The 16,240-nt window shown below is 44.4% G+C and overlaps 5 pseudogenes; all 5 read right to left on the bottom strand.

Annotated features, from left to right (window-relative positions):
• Window positions 1-460: 460 nt before the first annotated feature.
• Window positions 461-579, bottom strand: LOC143999202 (5S ribosomal RNA; annotated as a pseudogene).
• Window positions 580-14,589: 14,010 nt separating this feature from the next.
• LOC143999230 (5S ribosomal RNA) lies at window positions 14,590-14,708 on the bottom strand (annotated as a pseudogene).
• Window positions 14,709-15,027: 319 nt separating this feature from the next.
• Window positions 15,028-15,146, bottom strand: LOC143998977 (5S ribosomal RNA; annotated as a pseudogene).
• Window positions 15,147-15,467: 321 nt separating this feature from the next.
• Window positions 15,468-15,586, bottom strand: LOC143998847 (5S ribosomal RNA; annotated as a pseudogene).
• A 99-nt stretch (window positions 15,587-15,685) lies between these two features.
• Window positions 15,686-15,804, bottom strand: LOC143999519 (5S ribosomal RNA; annotated as a pseudogene).
• Between the last annotated feature and the right edge of the window lie 436 nt (window positions 15,805-16,240).

Consider the following 16,240-nt stretch of genomic DNA (forward strand, 5'->3'; position numbering starts at 1 on the left):
TTTTGGGGGTTCCTTCTCAGAAGAACCTCCTACCTGGACCTTGTAAAAGACTCTGCCAGAAACTTTCGTGCCACTATGTAAATAGTACAGTAAGTCTGGTTTTCCCAGAGCCCAGTCTTCCAATAGGAGAGGACTTACAGGCAAAACCTCGTTTCTTCAGATGACGAGGCCCGGGTACCATATCATCTTGGGAGTCAAAATATCGGCCCGAGATATGGATCCGGTTTGTTGTAGCCCTTAGGCCCCCGCAGGGACCTGCACAGAACTTTCTTCATAGCACATGTTTTACGTGACCAACCACCACTGGCAAAGGGAAAAATTAGGTGCCTCCCATATGGGAGGGGTTATATAGGGAAGGAATTCTCCTTAATTGGGGGTTAACCAGTGTCCCATCACCAGAGGTGCCTATATAACCCATTATGTAATGATCCTGTGTCCCGTGATGTATGATAAAGAAATAAGCATACGGCACCTGGTATTCCCAGTCGGTCTTCCATCCAGTTACTAATCAGGCCCGACAATGCTTAACCTCCGAGATCAGACAAGATCGGGCACTTTCAAGGGGATGGGGCCATAGGCGATCTCTTTGGGCACTCTCAACCATCTTGACAAACGCCAACATGGTGATCTTGGGAAACAAGCTAAAAAAACCAAGTCAATGCCAACATTGGAGGCTAAGCAGGGTTGGGCAATCAGTTTACTTGCCTGAAATAGGCATCTCAGAACTGCCATCTGGCTGCTTCCCGGGTTTCCAACTCCTTCAACTAATCCCAGGAGACAATACTTCGCCTCCATCCTGGTGGAGGTTCCAAACACCTGATCAATGGTTCCTGTCACCTCCGTCCAGTAGCAGATCAACTTCGGGCATCTCCAAAACATGTGCATCATGTCTCCCCCCATGTTCCCGCACCGGGGGCAACTTGCGTCCGGCCGTTCGGCCAAATTGAAAAAGTTTACGAGGAGCATAATAAGTTCTATATAATAAGAACAGATGTGACATCCTCTGAGAGGAGAGCCACAATTGACCACAGGCAGTATTCCTGTGGCCAATTATAGCTCAAGGGGGTTTAGTACACACCCCACACTATATAAGGCAGCCAGCGCAGCGGCCTTGTATAGTGTGTTGCGGCGGTCAGGGAAAGAGGACGATAGGCAGGGACAGTGTCTTTACTGCTTGGGAACCTAGCACTGTTACAGTGGGTGTTATGTGCCTCCTGCACAGTACACACCTGAAGCTACCCTTTATTACTGGTGTTCAATTTTTGCAATACAGGCATCGGCAGTGCAGAAGTTAGAGTGGGTGTTGTGTGCCTCCTGCACAGTATACACCTGAAGATACCCCTTATTGCTGGTGTTCTGTTTCTGTAATGCAGGAACCTAGCACTGTTACAGTGGGTGTTGTGTGCCTCCCACGCTTGTCCTTATTTTCGGCAGCTGGACGTGTTGAGCCACATCATGGCTTGGTCGGATGTGAAAGACCAAGCCCTCCTAATGCTCCTCATCCTCTCTCACCCAGGCTCAGGGTACTAGCCTGTGTTCTGTATACACTAGGCTTTCTTCTGTATACCCTATCCTCTCTTTATACACTAGCCTGTCGTTTATGTACACTAGACTCTTTGTTTACCTCATAAATGGCAGTGTATATAGAAGGAAGGCTAGTTTATACAGAGAGGCTAAGGTATACAGAAGGTAGGCTAGAGAATAAAGAAGACAGGCTAGTGTATACAGGACACATGCTAATGTATAGAGAAAACAGGCTTGGTTATAGAGAGAGACTGAGACTATTATATTCAGAAGAAAAGCTAGAGAGGCAGGCTGGGGTATACAGAGAGGCTAGTGAATACAGATAGGGTGATGTGTACAGAAATGCTAGTGTATACTGAGAGGCTAGAGTATACAGTTATTCTGGGGTATACAGAGACTAGTTTAAAGAGAGGCTAGTGTATACAGAATACAGACTCGTGTATGCAGATAGGCTTGAGTATACAGAGATGCTAGAGTAAACAGTGAGGCTGGGGTACACAGAAAGGCTAGTTTAAAGAGAGGCTAGTATATACAAAGATGTTAGTGTATAGAGAGAGTCGAGTGTATACAGATAGGACAGTGCATATAGAGAGACTAGTGTATACAGAAGACAGGTTTGGGTATACATCCAAGCTGACAGTGTATACAGAAGCCTGGGTAGTGTATACAGAGAATCTAGTGTATACAGAAGACAGGCTGTGGTATACAGAGGGTTTAGTGTATTCAGAGAGTCTGGTGTATAGAGATGCAAGGGTGTACAGAGAAGCTAGTATATATAGAAGACTACAGCATACAGAAGAAAGGCTAGTGAATACAGAATAAAGGCTGGCTTCTACGGAGAGGCTAGTGTATGCAGAACACTATCTAGGGTATAAAGAGAGGCTAGATTATACAGAGAGGCTAGTGCATACAGTGAAGCTATTTTATATAGAAGCCTGGTTAGTGTATACAGAGAAGCTAGTGTGTACAGAAGAAAGGCTAAACAGGCTATAAAGAGAGACAAGTGTTTACAGAGGACAGTTTGGGGTATAGAAAGATGCTAGTTTATACAGAGAGGGCATACAGAAGACAGAAGACGGGCTAGTGTATTCAGAACATAGGCTAGGTATTCAGAGAGTCTAGTGTATACAGTCGGCGAGTGTATAAATAAGACTGGCTAGTTTACACAGTGTTTACAGAGATGCAAGGGTGTACAGAGAAGCTGGTATATAAAGAAGACTACAGCATACAGAAGAAAGGCTAGTGAATACAGAATACAGACTCGTGCATGCAGATAGGCTTGAGTATACAGAGATGCTAGAGTAAACAGTGAGGCTGGGGTACACAGAGAGGCTAGTTTAAAGAGAGGCTAGTATATACAAAGATGTTAGTGTATATAGAGAGATTCGTGTATAGAGAGAGTCGAGTGTATACAGAAAGGACAGTGCATATACAGAAGACAGGCTTGGGTATACATCAAAGCTGACAGTGTATACAGAAGACTGGGTAGTGTATACAGAGTGTCTAGTGGGTACAGAAGACAGGCTGGTGTATTCTAGCTAATTTTTACAGTCTAGTGTATACAGAAGACAGGATGTGGTATACAGAGGGTTTAGTGTATTCAGAGAGTCTGGTGTATACAGTCGGCGAGGTCTACCGCTAATTGTACGGTAATGCAAAATGTTCACAAAACCATCCATTTGCTACCAGACATGCTGCACATATTATGAGTAATGTAACTATCGCTCGCTAACGATGTAAAAAGTTTTATTGCTTTTCTGACATTAACCGAGTATCTCTGACATTAACTGAGTATCTCTCTGCACTAGGATCATTGCACAGTTAAAACACAGTGACAAAACATTTCTTTTTACCGCAGAAAAATGTGAGAAAAGCAGTGTAAGCCGTCTTTCTGCCATATGCTTCAGAAAATTAATGTTCCGCTTTTAAATCCATATCAATTCCACATCCTAATGTAAACTGTCTAAAATTTTAACATTTACTGATAGCAATTACTGATATTACATTATGATTATACCAGTGGAAATGAACGCGATATAGAATTGTCAAATTAATCATAATCTCAGAGTTAACTTAGCTGATAAATTTACGATTTACTCAACGATTTACTCAACGATTTAAACTTAGATTTTTTCAGGCTAAGTCAATTTAATCTTAAATAATTTATACTATATTCTACTGTACTCCTAAATAATGTACTGTTTTTATGTATTTTAGCCGTGCTCATATTTCGTGTTATGTTGCTATTCCGACAATCGGCCTTAATGAGGATATTACTTTGCAACAATCTCTTGATCCCTTTTGTGTATTCACTTTATCTGTATTTATATTTACTGCCTCAATATACTTATTATTATTATATTATAGAGATTACTATCTCTAAATCATTGTAAACGTAACCATAGATATAATGTCTACAGCTAATTTTACGTTAAAGCAAAATTCACACAAAACCATCTTTTTAAAACCTTTTAAAGCCGGCACATTAAGAATAATGCAACCATCTCTCTACCTCTATGCAATAGGATTCTCTTTCTGACTCTATTTTGTATATTACTTCAACTGTCACACTGATAACCATTTGTAACACATAACACTGGCAACACATTTTTTAAAAGCAGAAAAATGCGAGAAAGTGGTTGCAGTAGCAAAGGATAGCAATAAAGTTTGATTACATTAATAACACATAATGCAACTATTTTACATTCACATCAAGCATACATCCTATTGTAAACTGTCTATCACTATTAATTTTCAGGGTTACTGATACATTATGCGGATAACCAGTGGAAACGGAGAAAAGTCAGTGTAAGCCGCCTTCGTGCGTAACAAAATTAATGGCACGATTTACACGTTGGAATTTACAAGCTACGTTAATTTACTCTTAAATAATGTATACCCTTTAGCTGCTTAGCTCACACTTTGCTGTATGTAGCCGCGTTAACTGTATTAATGGTTTCATGTAAGTAACCAATGGGGATTGACATTTCATGTCTATCTCACATCTCTAATGCAATTTGTCTCTTTAAAATTTCATACTTTTCCGGTTATTATACTTTCTCATCCTTAAAGACAAGTTGCTGATATTTTATGATTACAGCAATCATCTCATCTAATTGCTAGTCCGATATTCTAACTTGGTATTACTTTGCAAGGCTCTATTGAACAATGTAAAGGTAAGCTAGATATTTTGTGTATTTCCACTTAAACTCGACCTGTTTATACTGTCTCAATATTATCCTTTCTAATTTTGCTAAATTAGATTATAGGGTTTGCTATGTCTAAATCCACCTTTATTACGTATACTGCTACTTTTAGGATAATACAAAACCATCTTTTGCTTCTTTACACGCTTCACATATTAAGAGTAATGCAATGCTACCGATGTGAACAGTTCAATTGCTCTTCTTACATTTAGCTGGTATCTCTCTGCTATAGGAAACTGAATTTGTATTACAACGATAACTCATCTAATATCAGTCCACTCAGTGCTACCGGGATAACTTTTTCATTTAGAGTAATGAAATGATTTCTCAGTCATTTTGAAGCTACTGCAAAAAACGCTTCCGATCTCTTTTCAACTGCAATACTTAAGCTCTGCAATATAAAGGAATATTTAGCTGCTTAGCTCAAACTTTGCTGTACGTAGCCGTGTTAACTTTATTAATGGTTACCAATGGGGATTGACATTTCATCTCTAATTCACATTCACATTTCTAATGCAGTTTGTCTTTTTGCCATGTCATCCTCTGCCAGTTATTTTCCTTTCTTATCTTTATGCTATATTTGGGGTATATTTACTACATTATTAAAGACACGTAATGAACCCGAGTGATAAAAACCTACACACGTCGTTGCTGTCATTTCCTTTATTTCCACTTAAACTCGACTTGTATATACTGTCTCAATATTAATCTGTGTTATTTTGCTATATTTATTATTAGAATAACCAGATTACGATCTCTATATCCTGGTAAACCAACTCACACAAAACCATCTTATTTCTACCTTACACGCAGCAATAAATATTAAGATATTAACATTTAACCGGTATCTCTCTGCAATAGTAAACGGAATGGGTAGATCACTCATCTAATATCAGTCTTCTCAGTGCTACCGGAACAACTTTTACATTTAGAGTAATGCAACGATTTCTCAGTTTTATGAAGCTACTGCAACTAACGCTTTGGATTTCTTTCCTGTTAAATTACGCTCTGCAATATTAAGCCATGTAAATTGTCCTATTGGTCTACTAACAATGCTATGTATAATAATACAAATCTTTCAAAAGCAATATCGTCTCACTACAATACTTACACTCTGCATAATAAATATGATTAATGCGACTAATGCTAATAATAAAGTCGTCTAAAACTCGGCTATAGGTAGAGAATAAAATTATCTTACATCAAAATAAACCATGTACTGCCAAACCAATAACGGCCAATTACTTAACGTCTATCAGTCAATGACTTAACAAAATAAACTTAGCACTCTTTTGCTCTATTTTTTATATATGTAGTTCTCTACATTAACTGTCACATTGATATCACCACTGACAACACACTACTGACCTTTTAACAGCACCAAATATGAAAAAAGCACTGTAACTCTTTACATGATTTAGATGTAGTTGCATTAGCAAAAAATAAAGTCATGTCTTCTGTACACGCTAGCCTTTCTGTATACATTAATCTTTCTGTGTACACCAGTCCCTCTATATAGACTAGCCTCTCTGTCTTCTGTATACACGTGCCCGTAACCTATATACACTAGCCTGCCTTCTTTTTACAATAGTCTCGGTGTCCCAGCCTCTCTGCATACACTAGCCTCACTGAATTCCCCAGACTCTCTTCTGTATACACAAGCCTATCTGTAAACAATAGCTTGTCATCTGTACACACTAGCCTCTCTGTATACACTAGCCATTCTTCTGTATACACCAGGCTCAGGGGAATAACATTAGCCTATCTGTATTACCTTGTTTGACTTTTCTGATTTCTGTTTCTTTTCTAGGGTCTACCTCGCCGTATACCCAAGCCAATCTTATTACCCCAGCCTCATTCCAATTATAATAGCCTCACTGTATACCCCAGGCAGTCTTGTGTTGGGTTTTTTCAGTCTGCTCAGCCATCTTCTTGTAGGGTTCTTCGGGTCAGCCCTTGCTCCCTTTTCCCCACGTATCCTCTCATTCACAAGAAGTTCATTCTCATGTCTGGGTTACCTTGGGCATCAGGCTCATCCTATCCTTCACGGGACATTCATTTGGGTTTGCGTAGCTTGCAGGCTCTTAAGGGGTTCCTTCTCATCTTCAGGTCAAGAGTCGGTGGGTTCTACTCTCAAAGCGGTAACTTACAGTTGGCGTTTGGGCATATGTCATTTTATGGATGGGATCTTTACCTTTCCTTTTCCACCTATACTTGTGTCTTTTTGCCCTCTTTTCAAGCATACTGACCATCCAGGCCATGGCACACCTCAGGCCTTGGTTCTTAACCACTACAATACAGGGCACTTTCGCCCCCTTCCTTCCCAGCCCAATTTTCAGCTTTCATCGCTCTAGCGCTTTCAGTGACAATTGCGCGGTCATGCTACACTGTACCCAAATGAAATTTTTATCATTTTGTTCGCACAAATAGAGATTTATTTTGGTGGTATTTATTCACGACTCCGTTTTTTATTTTTTGCGATATAAGCGCAAAAAAGCGGAAATTTGGAAAAAAAACAATATTTTCTTTTTTCTATTTTAAAAGAAATCCAATAAAATCAAATTTTGTCATAAATTTAAGCCAAAATGTATTCTGCTACATGTTTTTGGTAAAAAAAAATCCGTTAAGTGTATAATAATTGGTTTGTGTGATCACGGACATATGTACGCAAATGATCATGTACATATGTGTGCAGGTGATCACGTACATATGTGTGCACATAATCATTGGGACAAGTGATTTTAGTGGGACATATGTGGGGGACATGTTTTTATTATTAGGGACATGTGTTTTTATTTTTTGGGGACATGTATGTTTTGGGGACATGAGTGTTATGGGGACATATGTGGGGACTGTGTTTACACTGTGTGGTGTGTTGTGTGTTTACACTAGACTGAAGATCAGTGAGTAAAAAGCTGTAAAAAACAGCTCATACTCACTGATCATCAGCCGGCTGCAGCAATCTACTCTCCTCTCCTCAGCGATGACTTCTGTGTGAGGAGAGGAGGAGCCGATTGCCTAGCAACCGGCTGTTTGTTTACATCACATGACGGCCGTGATTGGACACGGCCGTCATGTGATCAGGAGGGCCAATCACAGAGCCCTGATTGACATTCCTGAACGTCCTATCAGAAGTAGACGGCTCCCACCCGGCCGTATATGTGCATTGGCCGGGTGGGAAGTGGTTAAGTAATATCGCATTTCCCACTTGAAGACTCCGATTACAAGTGGGAAGGCTGGCCGCAGGCCAGCCCGTATTTGTGGGAGGAGTCTGAGGGACTATTAAACCCTCCTCCTCTGTCAGGGTCGGTGTTTTCTAGGGAGAGAGAGACCGGGTTACACAGACTTGCTAGTGTATACAGACGGAATAGTGTATACAGAAGACCAGCTAGTTTATACAGAGAGGCTAATGTGTACAAAAGACAGGCTAGATTATACAGAAGAACGTACTGGATATGCAGAGATGGAGGCGAGGTTATACTGAGGGAGAGGCTGTTTTACACAAAGAGGCTAGTGTGTGCAGACTTGCTAAAGTATACGGACAGACTAGTGTATACAGAGAGGCTATTTTAAACAGAGAGACTAGGGAAAACAGAGAGGCTAGTGTACAGAGACAAGCTGACAGTGAGGCCGGGGTATAATGAGAAGCTAAGTTATACAGTAGACAGGCTAGTTTATATAAAAGACAAAATTGGGTAAACAGAATACAGGCTGGGGTATAATGAGAGGCAAGATTATACATAGAGGCTAGGGTATAAAGATGTATACAGAAAGGCGGGGTATACCGAGAGACTATGTGTATAAAAGACAAGCTAGGGACGGACTAGTGTATACAGAAGACCGGCTAGTTGATACAGAGAGGCTAATGTGTACAAAAGACAGGCTAATGTATACAGATAGGCTAGATTATACAGAAGAACATCCTGGGTATGCAGAGAGCTCAGCTTCAAGGGATGGCCAACGTGAGTAATATGAGTGAGACTCCTCACCCCCCCCCCACCTACCAGATCTGACTTTCATCCCCTTGCCCTCTCTGCCCCGGTCATCTGGTGGCAGTTTTATGCACTCCCTGGCCCCCACCCATTCATAATCCTTACCGACCTTTCCTTCCGCTGCTCACAGGAACATACTGGATGACTTGTCTAATTAACCAACTTGTACAAGACACCGCTATCCTCCTGTCTGACACCAGTCCCCATTGGAGGCGTTACCCCTCACTGTTTGGGTGGTCCCTGCCTCCCCCTGGATGCTCCACATATACCCCGACCACATTGTCGGAGGGGCACCACTTGACAGGTGGCATCTCCCATTGGAGGAAGGGATGATGGCCCCAACCCCTTGGCAGCAGGTTCTTTCATGTACAGACCAGGGCGGCTCATCTTCCCTTCTGGAGTCTTGACCTTAGAGGGGGGAGTTGCACTTTGGGGGGTCTGAGTGATACCTAGTGCGCTGTACTGGAAGGGCTTGACATTCCCGCATATGTGTCCCCTCTCCCTGGTTGTGCCCCTCGTCCCCCCCTCTGGCCCCCACCTACTCTTTGCCGACATTGCCTTCTGCAGCTTTCGGGGACACCCTGGATGACTTATTTATTGAGCCTATTGGTGCGAGACACTGCTTCCCTCCAGTTTGACTCTGGACCCCCCTGGAGGATTTACCCCTTACTGTTTTGGCGGTCCCAGCCTCCCTCTGGATGCTCTACACAGCCCCCGATGGTGATGCAGGAGAGACACTAATTGGCGGGCCCCAGAACTGCTGCTCGGGTGAAGTCTCCCGTTGGATGGAGGGATGGTGGCCCCAGCCCCTTGCCTGCCGGATTCTCCATGCACCGACCAGGGCTGCTCCTCTTTCATCTTCATGTGGTGACCATGGAGGGGAGGAGTTGAAACTTATGGGGTCCGGGTGGTTGCTGGTGTGAGCACGCTAAAGGACTTGACCTTTCCGCATGTTTGTCCCCTCTCCTTTGCTGCCCCTCCTTCCCTCCCCCCTTCCCTCCCTTACCTCCTTCCCTTCCCTCCCCCCTTCATTCCCCCCTTTCACTCCCCCTTTCCCCCCTTACCCCCCTCTTTTCCCCCCTTCCCTCCCCCTTTTCCCCCGGGGCGTGGATGGAGGAGAGGGGGTAAGAAGAGGACAATCTGCCAAAGAGAGAAATACATTTGTTCGGGGGCTGCATGTACTTTTGGGGTATGGGACGGGGGGTGGTGGATCCCATTCTGTGATGCCTTTTCTGTTGTGACGGGCTCCCTCGTGCATGCCTACATTTAGGGCGAGCTGAGGAGACCCCTCAGTGCTGACAGTTCTATGCTCTACCTCTGTTTTAATTATACTATTGTTTTTTGGTTCTATGATGTTACTGATTGTCTTTTATTTGCATACCGGTATCAGACGTGACATTTACCACTGCAGGGACTGGGGGGACTGGGATCCGGGGGCTCCCTCTCCGACCTGTCTACCCACCAACCCAAGTAGGACGGCGCTTTAAACCCAGTGTACATCTGGTAAACGCTATAGCATAATTGTGCTGTTTTAGTATACAATTCCTGTACTGTTGAGTGCGGACAACCCTTAATTTCCCTCTCCCCCTGGGGTTGAGGTGCCCGGCCTCTTTTTCCCCTTACCTTTCCTTCCATTTGCCCTTCCTTTTTCCCCCTTAGTTCCCTCCATCCATTACCTACCCAATACCTACCTTGGTTCAACTTTCTTTGCTTTTCTCGGACGTCCCCCTTCCCCTCCCCGAGGAGCGATGGCAGACTCAGTCAAGGTCACCTCTCTAAACGTTAAGGGACTGAACTCCTCTGAAAAACGGTGGATCCTCCTGTGAGAACTGAAGACTTCCTGTACTGATGTGGCCTTTATACAAGAAACACATTTTAAAAATACTAGCCCCCCCTTTCTACGGTCAAGATCCTTCGCTAAGGTCTACCACTCTACTAACCCCTCCTCTAAGACCAAGGGAATCTCCATTCTGATCTCTAGCAGGCTCCCCTCGGTTCTCCAGGATTCTCTGGTGGACCCTGGGGGCCGATATCTTTTTCTTAGGGGCCACATTGGAGAGCTCCTTTTTACATTTGCCACTGTGTACGCTCCCAATGATCACCAAGACACATTCCTCAGAACTACCCTGCACAGATGATGTGACTTTCGGGAGGGCCAGTTGATATTAGGTGGGGACTTTAATGTCCCCTTTCACCATCGGTTGACACTTCTGCCTCTTGCTCCTCGCTCCTCATTTACTCTAGAAAGCGGATTACTAAGTGCTTACTGAATGACCAATTAGTTGATATCTGGTGTCTGCAACACTCCGGGGAAAGGGACTACTCTTTTTGCTCTTCCCCTCACAAATCATACTTGAGGATAGACTTCTTCTTGATTCCACATGACCAACTGCACTTGGTGAGCTCTTCCTCCATCGGCCATATTACTTGGTCTGACCACGCTCCTGTAGCCCTTACCTACACCCTCTCTAGGAACCCCTCACCTAGGACTCTATTCTGGCACCTTAATGAGAGCCTCCTCCAGATACCGGAAGTTTTAGCAGATGTGACCAGGGAATTGGACCTTTATTTCCAAGAAAACTAAACGCAGGACTGCGACCCGGGGATAATTTGGGAGGCTCACAAGTCAGTACTCCGCAGGGTACTTATCAGGCACGGGGCACGCATCAAACGAACACGGAAGGAACAAATTGCTAATCTGTTTTGTGAACTTGCCTCTGTGGAAGCGAAACATAAACATGCCCCCTCACGGACCTTAGAGATTGAATTGGGGACACTCCGTACCCAGATTACTGACCTACTCCATTATAAAGCGAAAGCAGTACTCCAGTTTTGTCGTAAACTGATGTAGGAATCAGGGGACAAATGCGGAAAAATCTTTGCCAGGTTAGTAAAGGAGTGGAAATCTGCCTCTTACATACAACAGTTGATAGATGAGAATGGCCAGAGGGGCTCTACCCCAACCCAGATAGCCAAAGTCTTTGAAAAATGCTACTCTGATCTCTACAACCTGCCCGATTCAGGGTCCGGACAGGACAATATAGACAGATATGTAACCGGTTCTGGTCTACCAACCCGATCACACTGGAAGAAGTCCAGATGGCCGTGGGACCTCCGAAGGTGGGTAAGGCTCCGGGCCCTGACGGATATACCGCACAATACTATAAGACCTTCCTCCCTATTCTCGGCCCGCGCTTGGTGAATTTATTGAATACTCTGAGCTTGAATGGGGATTTTCCTGAGCATACCCTTAGAGCCCACATCTCGTTGATACCTAAGGAGGGCAAAGACCCGGGCCTATGTGGGAGCTACAGACCCATTTCCCTCCTAAATTCGGTCCTAAAACGATTCTCTAAAATCCTCGCCACGTGATTGGCACAGCACTTGCAGTCCCTTATACATATTGACCAGTTAGGTTTTATTCCCACCAGGGAAGATAGGGACAACACCATTAAGGTGCTTACCCTGGTCCATAAAGCAAAGTCATCTGGGACCCCTTGTCTTTTCGTGAGTACTGATGCCGAGAAGGCTTTTGATCGGGTCAAATGGACATTCATGTTCTCGGTCCTTCGCCATATAGGTCTGAGTGAACGGATGTTGGCATGGATAAGTAAGATATACTCACGCCCTTCAGCTCAACTCAAAGCGAATGGGGTGCTCTCATCTCCCCTTGACATCGGGAATGGGACCAGACAGGGTTGCCCCCTGTCGCCCCAGTTATTTGCACTGTCATTGGAACCCTTTCTCTCCACAATTCGACAAAACTCAGACATAACGCGACTCCAAATCGGTACTATTGACATCTGCCTACGTAGATGACATGCTGTTCTCGTTGACGAATCCCAGAGTTTCCTTGCCAAATCTCCTTCGGGAATTCCAGATATACGGGATACTTCTTGAAATCAGAGGCCATGGGGGTCGAAGTCCGCCCGCAAACGTTACTAGACTTGTAGTCCAATTTTCGATTTAAATGGACCCATACAGCCCTTAAGTACTTAGGTACTTACATTCCACAGGACAACACGCGTACGTTTATGTTGAACTTCCCCCCACCCCTTGTCACTAAGATCCGCAGTTTGCTTCACGGGTGGCATTCTGGCCTCCATTCCTGGTTCAGGAGATGCAATCTCATTAAAATGAACATACTCCCTAAATTTACCTATCTTTTCCAAGCTCTCCCGATCCAGATTCCAGTCCCGTTTTTTAAGCAAGCTCAATCCCTGCTCACTCAATTTAACTGGGCCCACAAAAATCCCAGACTTAAGTGGTCACAGCTGACATTGTCTAAACAACAGGGAGGGTTGGTTCTCCCTGACTTGCGATGCTACTACCTGGCCTCCCATCTGGGGCGTGTATTGGACTGGAATGGAAACAAACTTTCTAAGCTCTGGGTGCTACTAGGACAATCTCACTCCCAAATTCCGCTAAGAAGCACCATGTGGTGCTATAGGGATTTACCCACAGAATTGACGTCACATCCCACTATAGGGGCTTCATTGAAAGTCAGTCACCTGATCGCTACCCAAAACACACTCACGTCTTTGACTTCCCCCCTATTCCCTATACGTGGCCATCCGAACTTGGAACCGGGGACCCACTTAGAAATTCCAACCTAGACCATGCGTCTAAATTCGTCATTGATGGAAAATGACCTTCTTTCTCAACCCTAACAGATCAGACAGGGCTTTTCCAAATGCCTTTTTGGAGAGCGGCGCAACAACATCATTTTTTCCATTCCATCCCCAATACTCAAACTTTCGCACGCCCTCAGACGGAGTTTGAGGCTCTATGCAGGAGCGAAGGCCCTTTGGTCCACATTCTCTCTCAAACAGATCACCCACACTTAACCTGCCTGTCCAACTGGGAAAAGGACCTTAATTGCTCGTTTTCCCCAGCACAGAGACAACGCATTATCACTTTGGTTCTCAAAACCTCGCTGTGCACGAAGATACAGGAGACAAATTTTAAACTTCTCACCAGGTGGTATTTGACACCATCAAAGCTGCATAAATAATTCCCCTCTTCCTCGAACATATGCTGGAGGTGTGGAGAAGAAGAGGGCACGTTGATCCACATTTTTTGGTCCTGCCCCAGCTTGGTGGACTTCTGGACAGAGATCCGATGCATAACACAAAAATTCACAGACTTCTCCATCCCGGAAGAGGCTGCATTTTTTCTCTTGCACCATTGACAGATTCCCATTAAGAAGTACAAAAAAATAAATTTTACGGCATGTGATAAATGCGGCGAAATCCTGCATCCCTCTCTATTGGAAAAAATGTTCCCCCCCTTTCATTACTCACTGGCTTAGGAAAATAGAGGACATTAAAAAAAATGGAGGACTTGATCCTCACATCACAAGGTAAACAAGAATTTTTTAAACAAACCTGGGACATCTGGAATACCTTTATATTCTCGCTGGAAGGATGTCGCCTGCTATCACCTTAATGCTCTGAGCTTTCCTTGACTGGCCCCTTGGACAGTGGCTGCCATTGTGTCTCGTCCCCTCTTCTCCTTTCCTGATCTTTCACCCCTTCTCTTTTCTGCCTTCCTCCCCTATCTCTCACCCCCTCCACCCACTCTCTCTTTTGGAAAAAGTGGAAAATTGGGAATGACGGCCCCACCCCCCCCTCTGGATGGATTATGCCAGAGGGACCTGGGGTTTGTGTGACCCTGGATCTTGGTACAGTACTTTATCCGTGCCTTGAATCATTATGATTGATGGAAGGCAGACTCACAGTTGCGAATATACCTGTATCAAGTATTGTTCAGCTGCTTTTTGCTCTGTATTTCTCTGTTGCATTATGTACTCGGGGGACCGTCTTCCCCTGTTTGGAGAAAAAATTATATTTGAAAAAAACAAAAGAAGCCTACGACACCTGGTATTCCCAGGCGGTCTCCCATCCAGGCATTAACCAGGCCCGACCCTGCTTAGCCTCCAAGATCAGATGAGATGGAACAGATTCAGGGGGATGTGGCCGTAGCCAATAACTTCAGGCACTCTCAACTCTCTTGACAAACGCCAAGATGGTCACCTTGGGAAAGAAACAAAAAAAAAACAAGTCAACACCAACAACATAAAAAGAAGTTTACAGCACCTAGTATTCCCAGGTGGTCTCTCATCCAGGTATTAACAAGGCCCGACCCTGTTTAGTCTCTGAGATCAGACGAGATCTGGTGCTTTCAGGGTTATGTGGCCATAGGCAAGCTCTTCAGGCACTCTCAACCCTCTTGACAAACACCAAGATGGTCACCTTGGTAAACAAACAAAACAAAAACAAGTCAACGCCAACAACATAAAAAGAAGCCTACAGCACCTAGTATTCCCAGGTTGTCTCCAATCCAGGTACTAGCAAGGCCCAACCCTGTTTAGCCTCTGAGATCAGAGGAGATCGGGCGCTTTCAGGGTTATGTGCCCATATGCAATCTCTTTGGGCACTCTCAACCCTCTTGACAAATGCCAAGATAGTCACCTTGAGATACAAGCGAAAAAAGACAGGTCAATGTCAACAACATAAAAAGAAGAATACGGCACCTGGTATTCCAACACCATCTCCCATCCAGGTACTAACTAGGCCCAACCCTTCTTAGCCTCAGAGATAAGAAGAGCTAGGGCTTTTTCAGGGTGATGCTGCTGTAAGCGATCTCTTTGGGCACTCTCAACCCTCTTGACAAATGCCAAGATGGTCACCTTGGGAAACAAGCGGAAAAAAACAAACGAATCAACGCCAACAACATAAAAAGAAGCCTACAATAACTGGTATTCCCAGGTGGTCTCCCATCCAGGTACTAACCAGGCCTGACTATTCTTAGCCTCCAAGATCAGACAAGATTGGGTGCTTTCAGAGTGATGTGGCCATAGGCAATCTCTTCAGGCACTCTCAACCCTCTTGACAAACACCAAGATGGTGACCTTGGGAAACAAGCTAAAAAAAACAGGTCAACGCCAACAACATAAAAAGAAGCCTACGACACCTGGTATTCCCAGGCGGTCTCCCATCCGCGTACTAACAAGGCCTGACTCTTCTTAGCCTCCAACATCAAATGAGATCGGGTGCTTTCAGGGTGATGTGCCCGTAGGCAATCCCTTCAGGCACTTTCAACCCTCTTGACAAACGCCAAGATGGTCACCTTGGGAATCAAGCAACAACTTAAAAAAAAAGCCTATGGCATTGAGAAATCCCAGGCGGTCTCCCATCCAGGTACTAACCAGGTCCCAACCCTGCTTAGCCTCTGAGATCAAATGAGATTGGGCTCCTTCAGGGTGATGCAGCCATAGTAGATTTTTTTCAGGCACGCTCAACCCTCTTGACAAACGCCAAGATGGTCACCTTGGGAAGCAAACAAAAAATCAAGTCAACGCCAACAACATAAAAAGAAGCCTACAGCACCTAGTATTCCCAGGCGGTCTCCCATCCAGGTATTAACAAGGCACGACCCTTTCTAGCCTCTGAGATCAGAGGAGATTGGGTGCTTTCAGGGTGATGTGCCCATAGGCAATCTCTTTGGGCACTCTCA

Source organism: Lithobates pipiens, unplaced genomic scaffold, assembly GCF_037356315.1.
Source record: "Lithobates pipiens isolate NorthernLeopardFrog02 unplaced genomic scaffold, aLitPip1_a1.2 Scaffold_19, whole genome shotgun sequence".
NCBI lineage: Eukaryota > Metazoa > Chordata > Amphibia > Anura > Ranidae > Lithobates > Lithobates pipiens.